Below are 15116 nucleotides of genomic sequence, written 5' to 3' on the forward strand. Positions count from 1 at the left end.
CAAGAGGGAGGGGATATGGGGATATATGTATATGTATAGCTGATTCACTTTGTTATATAGCAGAAACTAACACACCATTGTAAAGCAATTATACTCCAATAAAGATGTTAAGAAAAAAATTGAGGGATGTATTGGGTAAAGCTATAGGAGTAAAAAAGGAAAATAGTAAGTGGCCTCGTCACTGACTATGTGAAAGCAGAGATGTGGCTCCAGTCTGTCCCCTCACCAGCAACTTAAACTACCACTGAGCCACCACCTCCTGCTCTTGGTGAAGCGATATTTACACGCAGGAAACTCACTGAGTCCCAGGGAGCTCTTGGGGTGCAGTAAATTGGACTAAACTGACAACGGAAGAGAGGAAACCTCTGTGGTTTGGGTGGGGGCGAGGGAGGGTTCATGCAGGCAGATAAGTGGAGACCGGAACATTGGAAGACGCGGCAAAGGGGAGGTTAACGCCTACCCACGTTTGGAAGTGTAAATATGTCAAGTAAACATCGCCGGTCCCTGAGTGCGTCATAGGAGCCACAGGTGCTGTATGGAGGAGAATTGAACTACCTTCCTTGGTCCTCACGGTCACTCCCAGAGTGCTGGCCCCGTCTTACAAACAGGAAACTGGGGCTTCAGGGGGCCAAGCAGCTTGGCTGAGGTCACCCCATCCGGAAGAGGCAGATGCAGGACAGGAACCGAGTAGGTGATCCCCAAACCAGCACATCTCTCCTGCCACCATCCTTCCTGGCTCGCTTGTAAGGATGTACATCCTTAAATTCAAGACAGAGAGGCACGTGCAGTACAGCTAGATCCACTGAAATATATGTCATCTCTGCTTCTGGGAGTAATGAACGGAGGGGTTTGCTCTGAGAAGCACGGTCTCCATCTCAAAACCCCGCAAACGCTCTTCCGGGCAGCGCTGAGCAGACTCCTGCTGCCCGGAGACGGAGGGAAGGGGAGCCGCCTGCACTGGGTCCCAGAGAGCTGAGGTCCCCTCCCTGGGCAGAGGCTTCCATCTGGGGAGAATGGCGCCTCCCCAGGGAGACCACCTCTAACCATCCCTGTTGTTCACAACATCATTCATTCCTTTCCTTGTTTTTTCTTTTTGTTTGTTTCGTTTTTGTTTTGTTTCTGGGTTTTTGTTTTGTTTTTTCTTTTGGGCCGGGCTGCGCGGCTTGTGGGATCTTAGCTCCCCGACCAGGGATCCAACCCGGGCCCTCGGCAGTGAAAGCGAGACCTCTTTACCTCTGGACCTCCGGGGAATTCCCTCCTTTCCTTGTAAATCCACGAGTTTCCCAAGAACCCTGGTGAGGGTTTCAGAGCTTTGGCTCTAGGTGGAGAGCCTGAGGTTCTGATCCAGATTTGCCACCTGGGCAACTTGATGAATCTCTCATTTTCTGAAAAAATTCTGGGGAGAAATGCAGGAAAGAGTCTAGGAAAGGTGAGGGAACGGAATCTGGAGAAAACTTACCAGCCTGGAACTGAGAATGGAAGGACATCCTCACAAGGCCACCCAAACACATGACGACCAGGGCAGCTCTGAGTTACTGATTCCAGTTAGGATGAGGTGGGCAGTCCGTTGTGTCTCAGAAGTGTCGATGGGTCTCCATGAAGCTGGGTTTCTGGGGAAGGATGTAGATACAGATATAGATATAGATATATAGATCCCAGGTCCATGTTGCTGTATCTTTTGCTCGTTTGCTTCAATCAGCCCTCGGCTCAAAGCGTTTGGAGAGGATCCTGTGAATAGTTTAGGCTAGCCAGTGCCCTGCTCGGTTACAGCACCAACGGCAAGCCTGTTGCTTCTGTCACCGTCCTTCTCTGCACTCTTTCTAGATAGCAAGTCATAACTAAGGCAAGGCCAGAGCCGAAAGTCGGGGGAAGTGCATGTGGAGTCAAACCAGCTCTCAGATTCCGGAGCAGCCGAGAAAAACATCACGTACCAATAAGAACGTGTGCACACCTGAGAGGAGAGCCCAGCTCCTTGGTGTCGGCGCTGTGACAGAATCTAACCTTTGCTGGTTTTGTTTGTAATTTTTGAATTTTGTTTAAGTTTGTGTTCCATTTGAAATGTGAAAAGAACTCTTTTACAGTGTAAAAAAGTAAAGGAAGCTTTTAAAAAGAAGAGAGGGATGTTGGGAACAGCAATTGCCAAGCTTTACTCTGAGCTGCAGACTTAACGCCCTCTCACCCACACAACACATGATGTTTTCTTTTTTACTAGATGATGACGGCCTTGGTAATAAAATACGGAACCACACTGCAGGGGTGACATTGACCCGAAGCACTTGCATTGACCCTGGAAACATGGGATCAAATCCAGTCCATCTGTCTGTTGAAGGAGGCTTTTCTCCTCCTCTGGTTTAAAATAACCCAGCGGATGACAATTTCAGAAATTGTTCTGTGCACTTATTTTCCCCGCAGAGGTGGGCAGAGCGGGCCTCGGGGGCTCAGTCTGTAGCAGCAGCATGTGGTCGCTTCTGGAAGGTTTCTCCGTGGGGCCCATTGTCCCGACTTGATGGTTCTACACCTCACAGAGGAAAATCGCTATTAATACCCATCTCCAGGTTGACGCAGGATGCCCAGCTCACTCCAGATGCCACTTAAAAGTTAATCCTCGTGCAAAAGAAAGAGCACAGGAAGTCGACGTGGTCCAGGTGGAGGAGCGCTGGGGAAGGACATCCCGCGGGGGCTGGGGGGATGTTCGTTCACGGTAACCATGACCGAGTTCCTCAAGCCAGCCTGCAGAGGACTGAGAAAGAGCAGGTAGGGTACTGATAGAAAAAAACGTGTGATTCAGAAAGAGTCAGGCACCACAATGTTCACTGCAGCTCTATTTACAATAGCCAGGACATGCAAGCAACCTAAGTGTCCATCGACAGAGGAATGGATAAAGAGGATGTGGCACATATATACAGTGGAATATTACTCAGCCAGAAAAAGAAACGAAATTGAGTTATTTGTAGTGAGGTGGATGGATCTAAAGACTGTCATACGGAGTTCAGTAAGTCAGAAAGAGAAAAACAAATACTGTATGCTAACACATATACATGGAATCTAAAAAACAATGGTTCTGAAGAACCTAGGGGCAGGACAGGAATCAAGACGCAGACGTTGAGAATGGACTTGAGGACACGGGGAGGGGGAATGGTAAGCTGGGACGAAGTGAGAGAGTGGCATGGACATATAGACACTACCAAATGTAAAATAGATAGCTAGTGAGAAGCAGCCGCATAGCACAGGGAGATCAGCTCGGTGCTCTGTGACCACCTAGAGGGGTGGGATAGGGAGGAAGGGAGGGAGACGCAAGAGGGAGGAGATATGGGGATATATGTATCTGTATAGCTGATTCACTTTGTTGTAAAGCAGAAACTAACACACCATTGTAAAGCAATTATACTCCAATAAAGATGTTTAAAAATAAATAACTAAGTAAAGCAGAAGAGGCTAAGGAAAAAAGAAAAAAACGTGCGGAAACAGGCTCTGCCTCCCTGGCTGCCCCTCCTCCCTCTGCTGTCACTCACCTGTGGGCCCCAGTTCCACCCCTCACCTGCATGACTAGGGTGATGGCTGCCACCTCCTGCCTGCTCACCTGCTCTGCTCTAGGCCCAGAGAGATTCTCTTACAAAGTCAGTCAGGTGGGAGCAACCCAAATGTCCATCCCCTGATGACTGGATACACAAAACGTGGTCCATCCGTACAATGGAATATTATGTGGCCATCAACAGGACTGAGGTTCTGACACCTGCTACAATGTGGATGAACCTTGCCAACGTTATGCTCCGTGAAGGAAGCCGGGCACAGAGGACCCTGTATTGTATGATCTCATTTATATGAAACGTCCAGAATAAGCAAATCCATAAGGACAGAGAGTAGAGTACTGTTTGCCAGGGGCTGGGGGGAGGGGGAGGTGAGGAGTGATTGCTCGATGGGCTAGGAGTTTCTTTTGGGCGTGATGAATTGTTCTGGAATTAGATAGTGGAGACAGCTGCACATCATGAATAGACTAAAAACCACTGAATGATAACGCTTTACATAGAAGAGTGAATCTTATTTTACGTGACTTTTATCTCAATTGTTTTAAAAAAGTAAGTTAGGACATGACATTCCTTAGCTTAAAGTCCTCAGTCTGGAGGCTTCCCCTCCCCCTGTGAGTACAAGGCAGAGCTCCCCCCTGACCCGCTTGGCCCTCCCTGTGTGTTCCCGCTCTGGCCACCTGCCTGCCCACACCTCCTACCACTTCCTGGTGCCTACACTGGCCTCCCTCCTGCACCTGGAACTGCTCAAGCCTGTTCCTGCCTCAGGGCCTTGGCACAGCTGCTCCTTTAGCTGGAGGAACTTTTCAGGTTCTCCCATGACGTGTCCCCTCCCTGCATTCAGGTCTCGCCTCAAATGCCACCTTCTCTCACACCTTGAGCTAAAATGCCTCTGAGCCCCCCCTCCATGGCCCATTACCCTCTTGTCTTGCCTCTTAATTTTCTCTTGGGGTCACCCCTACTGAAACCATGCATTTAGTCTTTTACAAAACTGGTTGCTTAGTATCTGTGTCCCCCACCAGCAGACCATGACATAAGGGAACCAGGTCTGTTCTGTCCACTGCAGCATCCCCAGCACGCAGAACAGGGTATGGACTCACAAAAGGTATTTGTTGAATAGATCCAATAACATAATGCTATTCATTTCCAAACTATAAAAAAACCATAGCTATTTTCAGTATTAATAATATCAAGTAAAATACTTCATACTACCTAAGAGAGTCATAGACACAGGTAACAGGGGTTTAAATGAATGTGAAGTTGTTTCTACCTGGGTTTGGGGGAAAAAGAGACCGGGCAAAATGGGAGCTGAGGAACACAGCCAGAAGTCACCAGGCTTGGGCAGGAAACAAGGACTAACTTACTACACTCAGAGCAGAGGCACAGGAGAATGCTGGGTAGAGAATTCAGCCCCGGCCTGGCCTGCCCATTGGCCTTTTTTAAAATCTTTGCTAATACATTAGTTGAGAGTGGCATTTTGTATTAATAACATTTCTTTGATTGTTAGTGAGGTTGGTTGTTGACTGCTTTTCTTACGAGTATTAGTCATTTCTATCTCTTCTTGTGAATATCTGTGTAGTTTGGTGCTCGTTTTTCCATTGGGTGTTTTGTTGGCTTGATTTCTGTTGAAAGGGATCCTTAGTAGAGATGGGTGCTCCTTCTCACACACACAGATACACATATAGATACATATATGATACAAATGTACAGCAAATAGGGATCCCTAGTTTATTGTTTAGCTTTTAATTTCATTGATGTCATTTTTGGATATGTAGTTAAATCCTTTCATTTTTTTCGTTATGCTGTATCTTTGCTTCTATATCTAGGAAATCCTTTACACTGAGAACAGTCAGTATGCATCTACATTTTCTAACTCTTCTATGATTCCTTTTTTATACTTAACTTTTATACATGTAGAATTTATCTTAATGGCAATATTAGTCAAGAACTTCTAAAAAGTTCCTACCCGTTAACCCTGCAATTCCATTTTTGCATCTCTCTGCTGAGGTCTGTTTCTCAGTCTGGTGCACGTTTGTCCCCTGAGGTGTGTGACTGCTTACCAGGTGAGACTGAGGCCTCAGGGTCCCCAGGTCACATCTTCCTGGGACATCTATTGTACTGAAAGGCTTTGGGGGTAAGGCTAGAAGAGGTCATTTAAGTGATCAGTAATTGAAAGCATTATTTTAACATTAAAATAAGCCAGTCCACTCTAGAGAAGATAAAATTCATATAACATTTTAAGAAAAAAATGAAGACCTCCAAGTTGCTGTTAGATTCACTTTAGAGTTAAGAAGGAAAGTTGAAGAACCACTATCCAAAGCAAGGAATCTGAGCTATGCACCAAGATTTATTTGCCAGGGTGTTCACTGCAGCGTAATTGGTTATGAAGAAAATTGGAAACAGACTAACAGTATTAAACTGTTAATATCAATTATGATAGCATAAGATACAATAAGATGATAGGGATCAATTAAAATCATTTTCATAAAGATGATTTTAATTACAATCATTTTTTCAAAGTTCAATGCAATCACAAGATAATAAGTTTAAAATGTGAGAAACAAAAATGCACCCAGTTTTGTAACACCATCGAAACACATACACATAGAAAAAAGCCTGGGAAGGAAATATGCCAAAACGTTAACAGTGACAGAAGAGCGTGTGGTTTTAATTTTCTTCTTTATAATTCTCTGAATTTCCATTTGCTTCCCAATGATTTTATGACTTTCTTCTCAGAAAAATAAACTGGGGTTTGTGGTTGATGCTACTTTGTTTGGCAGTTGTTTAGAACCGTTTAAGAAAAGAGGCAGAGGCTCTCTTATAAGACATTTGTGGATGCATTCAGGGCCTACCTGGATAATGCAGGATAACCTTCCCATTTCAAGATCCTTAATTTAATCACACCTTTTCCCATATATGGTAATATTCAGAGGTTCCAGAGATTGGGGCCTGATGTCTTTGGAAGCCAATATTAAGCCTACTACAGTGATCATACCATTTTGTATCCCTGTGAGCAGTGTGCGAAAGGACATGGTTTTCACATCCTCACCAACTGAGTGTGTTGTTGACAAAACTTTGGATTTACCAGTCTATCAGTTTAGAAATGGTATCTTAGTGTGGTTGTAATTGCATCTCTCTTACTTGAATCAAGTTTGAGATTCTTTTCATGTGTTTAAGGACATTGTGCATATTTTTTGTAAATTGTTGATATTTGTTACATGTCTTTGATAAGGTCGTTGTGTTTGATGCCTCTCTATTGATGAACTTATTTATAAAAGGAATGTCAACACTTTGTGAGAGGGGAAAAAAAAAAGAAAAGCGGCAGGGGGCACTGCGCATGTCCATAAATGGCCCCAGGAGACTCTGGGAATGGGGTCCCTTTTATTTCTTTTCTGCGTGTTAGGAATGGTGGCATATTAATATTTTTGCATCTATTTTAGCATCACCCTCCGCCAGCCCCGAGGTTCGGAAACAGCCCAAACAATTATTATGTGTTCCCGAGCAAGGCACATCCCCCCTCGGCTGCCCTGCGGCATTCACAAAGTGACAGGGGGTCGCATTTGTCTGCTACAAGTTTTTGATCAGCTTCATCTCCAAAACAGATCCCTCACCGGGGCAGTTTGTGACCATTAGTGTGAGATGGATCTTCAAAGCCATTCCTTGGTCGGGAAACCTTCGGGAACACCACGGCCTCGCCTGCTGTCTCTCTGCTGGGGGCGGTACCGCCCATATATCACATGTGCCTTCACACACACGACAGCCCAGGGCAGCTGCCCACCTGGAACCCCGACCTCGGGGGCAAACGCCCTGGGACCTGCAGGGTTGCGGCAGAGCCAGAAGGACCCTGACCCCCCTGATCCTGCCTTCCAGGCCCTTGGCTGTTGAACACTAAATTATTTAATAAATATTACATGATTCTCTTCTCCCCCCCGCCACACACACAAGATTAAAAATCAAAGGGAGACAGGCAATTCAGGAAAAGAGAAATAAAGAAAATCGTTGTCCAAAGGCAACAGGATATGAGGAAAATTGCCCCCAGGCTGATCTGCTGAGACATTTTAAGTCAACAGAACAGAATGAGCCCTCTTCTCTCATCTCTTAGCCTGACATTCATGCTTATTTCCTTTCAGCTTCATACCTACAAGGGGGAAACGCAGCAAACTATGGGAGTCGCTCCCTCAGCTTGGCTGCCCCAGGACCCCTTTTTTTATAATTCCCGATAATGCAGTTATGCCCCTGACTTGACACAGGACTACTTTCTGAGCGTTTAGTCCATGCCAAGCACACATGCAGAGAAGCTGTGTAGGTGAAGAACGAAGGTGCTGGAAGCAGACGGCCTGAGCGAAGCCAGCACCACCTCTTACCAGCTGTGTGAACTCAGGCACGTAACCTCTCTGTGACTCTGAATGACCAGCTCCCAAATAGAAAGAATAATCAACCTACCTCGTAGCTATTGTGAGGGTAAATGAGTGAACGCAGGCAAAGTGCTCAGAGCTCGGCCCATAGTGAGAACCATGACACGTTAGCTACTGTTATTGTCTTAACAGAACCTAAGTGTTCTACCTCTGTCCTCACTCACACCGGGGGCTTCAAGGGTTGGATGCCTATGATGATTATCCCCATTTCACAGCCGTGGAAACAGAGGCTCAGGTCTGTCTGATTCCAAAGCCCTTTCTTCTCACTTTCACACCACGTCTGCCAATAAAACCCAAGTCGTGGGCCCTGTGTGAGGTTGTCCAACTCCAGTTACCTTCCCCGCCATCTCTTTACTCCCCTTCCTTCCTCTACCCTCTCCCCGCCTCCTTTTCCTTCTGTCACCCAAAATACTAACATCTGGGGAAAGCCAGTAATGAACAAAAGCCATCCACCCACCAATTTAGGTCTCCAGCCCAGATCTCCCTCCCAAATTCCAGACTCGCTTATTCACCAGCCAACTCAATACCTCAAGCCCTGCATCTCCCGACCAGTGCACCAAAAGCTGAGCTCTTTTCACCCGAACTTACTGCCCCACCACTCCCCACTTCCCTTGACTCCAACCTCAGCCTTCCAGTTGCTCAGGCCAAGCGCCGTGGAGTCGTTCTCTACTCTCCTTTCCCTCGCTCTCCCGAGCCCCAAGCCCCACCCCCACCTCTAATTAGACAGGAAACCCTGCTGGCCCGTCCTTCAAACCATATCCAGGACCCAAGCATTGGTCAGTGTCTGGCCCTTTGCCCACCTCAGCTCACTCCTGATTCGCACACCAGCCTCCTGACAGCTCCTGTTCTCATCACCTGTGGTTACCTGGTGTCACTCTTCCGCCCTCAGATCACTCAGAGTTAAAGGCAGAGTGCTTATAATGGTCCACAGGACCCTCCGTGATGCCTGTGCCTCTGCAGCTCCTCCCCCCCAGCACTGCCTCTGCCCCAGCCACACGGCCTCTCAGGGACTCGGTTCGCTGACCCCTCCTCTTGGACCACACTTAACCCAGAGGGCTGTCTGGCTCAGCCCCTCACCTCCGTTAAGCTTTCTCTCCATCTTATTTTCTCACTGATGCCTACCCTGACCTACCCTGTAGTGGATCAAATAGCGCCCCTCCCCAAAATCCATGCCCACGTGGAACCTGTAAATGTGACCTTAGCTGGAAATCGGGTTGCTGCAAACGTAATTAGTTAAGAATCTCGAGATGAAATCATCCTGGATTTGGAGGGGGCCCTAAAACCAATGACTGGTGTCTGTAAGAAGAAAGGGAGATTTGACGCACAGAGAGACACATAGGGGAAGAAAGCCAAGAAGACAGACGCAGAGATCAGAGTGATGTGGCCACAAGACAAGAACTGCCTGCAGCCAGCAGGAGCTTAAAGAGACAAGGAAGAGGCAAGGCTTCCCTAGAGCCTTCAGAGGGAGCGTGGCCCTGCGGACGCCCGGATTTTGGACTGCTTGCCTCCAGAACTATGAGGGAATAAATTGCTGTTGTTATAAGCCACCCTGTTGGTTATGGCAGCCCAAGGACACTATTCCACCACTCTACTGACTATTGCAACCTGCCCATCCCCTCCCACCCCCAAGAGCCCCACTCCTTCCTACCTGCTCTGGTTTTTCTTTCTTTTTTTAAAATATGTGCATACAGACAGGCATACCCCAAAGATACTGCAAATTCAGTTCCAGACCACCAAAATAAAGCAAATATCATAATAAAGCAAGCCACACAAGTGTTTTGGTTTCCCAGTGCATATAAAAGTTATGTTTACACTGCACTGTAGTCTATTAAGTGGGCAATAGCATTATGTCTAAAAAACAAAAAAAATTAACATATCTTAATTAAAAAAGACTTGTTAAAAAATGCTAACCATCATCTGAGCCTTCAGTGAGTCATAAGCAGTAACATCAAAGATCACTGGTCACAGGTCATACTAACAAATACAATAATAATGAAAAATTCTTCAATATTGTGAGAACTACCAAAATGTGACATAGAAACACAAAGTGAGCAGATGTTGTTAGAAAAATGGCACTGACAGACATGCAGCGTTGCCACAAATCTTCAATTTGCAAAAAAAAACAAAACACAATAACTTTGAAGCACAATAAAGTGTAATAAAATGAGGTCTACCTGTATGTGTACATACACACAAAAACCTACTTTTACACATATTATTATTTTTTTTTTCTGAACCACTCTAGAATAGGTTATATTCATGGCCCTTTACACCTTAATACTAAAGTAGTAATTTCCTAGGAACATAGATATTCCCTTAGGGATCCACAGGAAAGCTACTGAATTCAGAAAACTTAGCTTTGACACAATACTTTTATCCAATCTGTAGTCCGTATTCCATTTTCATCAATTATTCTAATAATGTCCTTTGTAGCATTGAATCCCCTTTAATACAGGATCTGGTCCAGAATTTAGTTGTCGTCTCTTTAGCCTTTTTAAATCTCCTTTAACAGCTCAACTTTTCTTGTTTTTCATGATATCTGTAGAATACAGGCCAGTTATTTTACAGAATGTCCCTCTACTTGGGTTTGTTTGATGTTTCCTCTTGGTTAGATTCAGGCCATGCCTCCCAGCTCAATGCATCCTATGGAATGCTCTATCCTCCTGTGTGTACCCCATCTGGAGGCGCCCAGTGTCATCTGCCCTCGACTGGGATGTTAATTCCCAGTTAAAGGTGTTGTCTGACACGTGCACAGTATTGTCTCTATTTCCCCCTTGCAAATAATGAGTCATCTATGCAATCCGTGTGGAGACTAACTCACACATACACTCACACACACACATACACACACACACACACACGCACAACACACACATGATTTAGCATCCATTGATGTTTCTGCTTAAACCAGTGTTTACCATGATGCATGCAACATGATGATTTTTACAACTGCAACACTTGCATTTCATTTATCAAGTCAGCATCCTCCTGTAAGAAAGTCTTCCTCCCCCCTCATTTGTTTATCAATTTATCATCAGTGTAGAGAACGCCTAGCCTCTGAGATCATCGTTTTCACTATGCACTTAAAAATCACTCAACATTTACAGTGGAAGCTGAGCAGTGACTTTGGTTCTCAGCTCCATTTGCACTCTGACAGAAGAAATAGATGCCTTTGCATGCACAAAAATTACTGAGAACAAAAAATAAACCAGGCAACCTTTTAAAATATTAGTCGTTGATGGCTGTATTCCAACTCAGAGAACATAAGTTTGTAAGCAAATTAACATTAAAGTTTTAAGAGAAAGAAGTAAGTGTGAGGCATTCTTGTAACTAGGTGGAAATGATTGATGATTAGAGCGGCAATGAAATAGTATGTACTGTGTTCCAAGAAACCAAGAGAGGAGGAGGAACACGAACACGGTAGTCGAAGGGCATGGATGAAAATGCATGGGGCCTTCAGAATACTTAGCCAAGGATAACATCAAAGATGACAGAGGTGAGGTTGTTTTTGGATTATATGACAGGCCACCCAGCCGGGGAGAAGATGGGCAATGTTTCCAAATACAGATGGAAAAACTGGCTCCAAGGCCAGATCCTGTGGTGATGGGGGCTGTCGACAAAACAGATGTTGGCAGAAAGCCTGATTCTGATTGAAGTGAAGCATCTGATTAATTCGTGGCTTGCCTCCTTGGAAGTTTCATCTCTTACAAGTCTGAGGAAACCCTAGAACAAGGGGCTGGTGGGTAGCACGAGTCCCAATCACCAGGCGGCCATAAAAACCACCAAACTTGTAAGCAACCAGGATGTCTTTCAATAGGTGAATGGATAAACAAACTATGGTACATGCATACAATGGAATATTATTCAGCCATTTTAAAAAAGGAGCTATCAAGCTACAAAGAGACATGCAAGAACCTTAAATGCATTATACTAAACAAAAGAATCCAATCTGAAAACTCTGCATACTATATTATTCCAATGATATGGCATTATGGAAAAGGGAAAACTATAGAGATAGTATCAAGATCAGTGGTTGTCAGGGGTTCAGGGTGGGTAGGAGGGGAGGGATAGATAGGTGGAGCACAGAGGACTTTTAGGGCAGTGAAACTATCCTGTACGATACTGTCATGATACCACATGTCATTCTACATGGGTCAAAGCTCATGGAATGTACACTACAAAGGGTGAACCCTAATGTAAACCAGGGACTTGTTCTAATAACAATCATCAGTACTGTGGTTGCCAAGGGCTGGGGGAGGGAAGGATTGGGAGTTGGGGTTAGCAGATGCAAACTATTATATATAGAATGGATAAACAACAAGGTCCTACTGCATAGCACAGGGAACTATATTCAATATCCTGTGATAAAACATAATGAAAAAGAATATATATGTGTACATATACATGTATATTATACATGTACATATGTTATATTTGTATATATAGTATATGTGTATATATAATATATGTATTATATAACCGAATCACTTTGCTGTACACCAGAAACTAACACAGCATTGTAAATCAACTATACTTCAATAAAAAATAAATTTTAAATAAAATGATCAATATGGGCTCATCATTTGTAGCAAATATAACACTCTAATATAAGATGCTCAGTACAGGGAAATGGGGGTAGAGAGAGTGAGATGGTATATGGGAACTCTCTGTACTTTCCACTCAATTTTTCTGTAAACATAAACTGCTGAAAGAAAAAGAAAAATCATCTAATATATATATATATGAAGCTATTTTATAATTTTATAGTCTTTATATTTATAATTTTATAATCCAGTATAAAAGCCTCCCTTAAAATTATATAGAATTCATATGACGTTGTTGTGTATGTTAAAATTAATAGACTAACGATGTCAATATCATCTACAGAATTTGGATCCCACAATATGCATGGCTGTACACTGAGAAGGAACACTTCGAACTTTCAGACTGAAGTGGGAAGTTATTTATCTTCCAACATGCAGAGAGAGGCTAAGGGAAGATAGTAGAATAAAACAAAAGAACACAAATTTTAAATTTTTTAAGGAAAAAATTCATTTGGATGTTTAAGTCTTTCTTAAATGATTGAGTTAAAACCGTAACTCTCTGCACAATTGTTCCCGACACATCCTGATGAAGCAGAAAGTCTAAAACACAGGGCTGCTCCCCAGGCAGTGTCCTGCCGTTCCTTTAGAATATTCCTGCTTAAATAGAAGCACTTGTTGTTTTAACATATCCTCAGTTAAACTGAGGGCTAATCCTGCAGTAGGACATGGCATCGCATTTTCAAAACTACACACAAAGTACTCTCAGGTGAAAGAGCAAATGCTTACCCAATACACTGTCTGAAATTAAAACTCTTCACACGTTCCAAGAAAAATAGAAGACTTTTTCCCTGGTAGCTCTACCGATCACACTAAAGGTTCTACTTCAGTTCAAACCTAAACACACAGCCAGCTCTGATGACAAAGCTGTTTAAACACTCAGTACCTCTAACAGAATAACTCGATGGTGCCAGGTTTCATTTACCTTAGATGGGGCTCTGTTTTTCTGGCTCCCGGGCCCCTCCTATCCTAAGAACAAACATCTCGTTCCAGGAAAGATTATGAGCTAATTATCAGGGATTATTGTACAAAACTACTCCTGAGAAGACAGATGGCCTCTTATAGAAAACCAATCTATAGAGTGCGTTTAAAATGAAATAAAATTCAAGAAAAGCAGACCTCTGTTTTAAAGCATATTCGACCTGACACAGTTAATTAAAAAAAAAAAAAAAAAAAGAGAAAGCTATCATGGAACTCTGGTTCCAGGTACACTGAGTTAAGTGCAAGGTGGCTATATAATTTGGGGGCCCATTGCAAAGTGAAAACATGGGACCCCCATTTAAAAAATTAAGAAATTACAACTGAGCAGTAAACCAAGAGCAGGTCGCTTCTGAGTGCGGGGACACAGGTGGGACGGCACACAGGTGGGACACCAAGGAAGCCTAGACAGGTTGACTTGGCTTGGACCTGTCCTGATGGTCATCTTTGCCATTTGCGGGCACTGGACAGTCACTGGTGCACAGCAGGAATATTTGAGAAAAGGGGGAATGTTTCAAACCTCTGTCTCCTCATTAATTAAACTAAAACTCTGATGTATGTTCACTATGTAACCGTATGAGAATCATGTGATTTTTGAAACATTTTGAAAATGATCATTTTTAAAATTTTTATTTTATATTGAAGTTGTGTTAGTTTCAGGTGTACAGCAAAGTAATTCAATTATACATATACGTCTATCTATTCTTTTTCAGATTCTTTTCCCATGTATATATAGGTTATCACAGAATATTAAGTAGTGTTCTCTGTGTTATACAGTAGGTCTTTGTTGATTATCTATTTTACATATAGTAGTGTGTATATGTTAATCCCAAGCTCCTAATTTATCCCTCCCCCCCACCTTTCCCCTTTGGTAACCATCAGTTTGTTTCCTAAATCTGTGAGTCTATTTCTGTGTTGTAAATAAGTTCATTTGTGAAAACGGTTGTTTTTGTCAGGATCCAAAATCCTTTTCTTTACTGCTGGGTTTGAGACATCACCAGAACCCATCCCCACCACATCTGCACTGAAAACGCCACTTACCTTCTTTAGCTGCTGTTCCTTGAGAGCTTCCCCAGAGACACAGCAATCCTGTCACCCCAGTCGGCTAAGTACCTGCCCCTGCTTGGCACTACATCCTTCCCAGGGACTGGCTAAACGAAGGGGTGCCTTGGGGTCTAACCTAAAGGATTTGCACACTCAGGCCCTCTCTCCAAGAATGTTCACAGCCCCTGAAACCTGTCCAAAGAAAACTGTAAAACTTCCACCCTCGATCCAGCAGTTCTGAACACTGGGTCTGTGTGTTTCCTTGCTAAAACCAAGCCAATGAGACGCGACGTGGATCCATAAAGGTTGGCTTTGCTGAACCAACCTCAGCCAATTTTAGCGCGTGCCTTTTTGCATTTATCACAGCTACGCAGTCGGAAAGTCTGACGTCCGTTAAAACTAAAAGGTCATTCATGTCAACAGCAGGACCGTCTCAGTTTACAGCGGGGCTCATTCTTGTCTAGAAAAAGCAAGGGGCTTTAGTGAAAAGGATTTGGGTTGCTTTCCATCTGGATTTTATTTTAGGTTTTTAATTATTTTTAGACATAGTTAAT

General features: G+C 43.8%; 1 long non-coding RNA gene across 2 annotated transcripts in view; it reads right to left on the minus strand.

The window, feature by feature from the left end:
• The window catches only part of LOC114486809 (uncharacterized), a 42934-nt gene extending 28159 nt beyond the window's left edge, over nt 1-14775 (minus strand). Inside the window, exons 1-3 of one of the 2 annotated variants that reach the window (XR_003681099.1) lie at nt 14560-14775; nt 1460-1610; nt 671-758 (exon numbers count right to left, since the gene is read on the minus strand). This is a non-coding gene — a long non-coding RNA (uncharacterized lncRNA). Of the gene's footprint in view, nt 1-670; nt 759-1459; nt 1611-14559 lie in introns of those variants that run through there. The other variant, XR_003681098.1, reaches the window with a different exon arrangement.
• Between the last annotated feature and the right edge of the window lie 341 nt (nt 14776-15116).

The sequence above is a fragment of the Physeter macrocephalus genome, chromosome 8, assembly GCF_002837175.3.
Source record: "Physeter macrocephalus isolate SW-GA chromosome 8, ASM283717v5, whole genome shotgun sequence".
Taxonomy (NCBI): domain Eukaryota; kingdom Metazoa; phylum Chordata; class Mammalia; order Artiodactyla; family Physeteridae; genus Physeter; species Physeter macrocephalus.